Here is a 1656-nt window from a genome sequence, read left to right as displayed (position 1 = left end):
AAACACATAGAGGTGGAGACTGATTGATCAAATGGATACTAATAGCAGAATAATTGTAAATTTGTTGGTGTTAACAGCGTTTTTTCAAAGAGTTCTGGTGAGCTGAAGAATCCTGTATTGAAAATGAAAGAAAATTGAAGTCATAGGACATTCAGAGCAGAACCAGTTGAGTTTTACCCAGTGGGTGGGTCCAAACCCACATGTGGGGCTGATGCGCAATTGTGTGTTTGTCACAGATCAAGTCAAAGGATGGATTCTCGTCAGAAGCTGCACTGATCATGATGATAAATCCATCATAATACTTTGGCACTCACCCGCAGAGTCACACAAACAAATCATGAATACATCAAGCCCCGAAAATCAAATTGCACTGGGACAAGGCGACACGAACCATAAAGAGGACACAAAACACGATTATGATCTGGTTCAGGGAAATATAACCGTGTCAGTTGGAGTTGTGATTTGGTTTGGCGTCTTGTGCTCAGCCTGTAAAATAAAGACACATCCTGTCTTTTCCTACGCTCGCACCATTTTTCTTCCTTTGGGTTCATCGAGCTGACATTTCAAAGGCACACTGTGTCATACATGGCTTTGCCACATTTTACCATAAACGTGTGGGGTAAATGAAACAGAAGCTAACCAATCAGCACACCCATCCTTCACAGTTTGGGTCAGTTGGTTTTAGATTAGATGAAGTTTACTCACAGTCAACAGCTCATGAGTCAGACAGAGGGGTGGGGAAAAAATCTGGCCTGCAGGATGTGTTCGGTTTAATACGAGGCTGCTGGAGGAAGCGGGGAGGAGCGAGCACAGGGCGTTTATAAGAGCACGCACGGACCTCGCCTCAAGACCAGAGCACAAAGTGCAGAAACATAACCACGCGTGGACGGGTTGAATTCTGTTGGCTCCTGTATGCGTCCGAATCACGGAGACTCTTCTTGACTATTTGCAGCCACTTCTATATTTTATTATTGTTGTTATTACTTTGGCATCCTTAGGTAGCCATGGAGACGCTGAAGTTTGTAGTAGTGATGCTGGTGGTCGTGCTGGTGCAGGTTTGCAGCGCGCTGGGGACTCCGCTCTCCGGGGAAGAAAACGACGGAGAAATGTGGACGGTGGAGGACTGGCAGGTACAACCCCCACCCCGACCCCTCAAAGAAAAGAAAGGGGAGAGGAAGAGAGACGCAGATTTGAGGGTTGCATTCCCATATTACAGAGCTTTATTACTTTGTAGAGAAAAAGATCTTTTCTTATCAGAATCAAGTCTAAATTTGTTTAAGCTGTATAAATATTACAAAACAAACTTCTCTCTCTTTCTCTTCTTCTGCAGTTTCTTTGACTAACTTGCTTTTCAGCACCACAGACAGAGACCGGAAGTCCAACAGAGGCTGGAGGATCATCGCCTTATTTGTTAGAGCCAATCATCTAAAATCATCAGCAGCCGATATTAAAAAATAGTTCTGGTAATAGTTCTCTGTCGAATGTGCCTGCAGCTACAAATCCTCAGAGAAATGTGAACATGACAACCGAGCGTGTCCGCTAAACTGGTAATTAGATGGTAAATGGGCTCGTTCACGCTTTTCCACTCTAACCGAGCAATTCAGTGCTTCACACACACACACACACACACACACACACACACACACACACACACAC

The sequence above is a fragment of the Haplochromis burtoni genome, unplaced genomic scaffold (assembly GCF_018398535.1).
Source record: "Haplochromis burtoni strain Fernald_Lab_line unplaced genomic scaffold, NCSU_Asbu1 Contig_800, whole genome shotgun sequence".
In the NCBI taxonomy this organism is placed as follows: Eukaryota; Metazoa; Chordata; class Actinopteri; order Cichliformes; family Cichlidae; genus Haplochromis; species Haplochromis burtoni.
The sequence above is the reverse complement of the archived record's forward strand: the minus strand, read 5'-3'. Positions refer to the sequence as shown.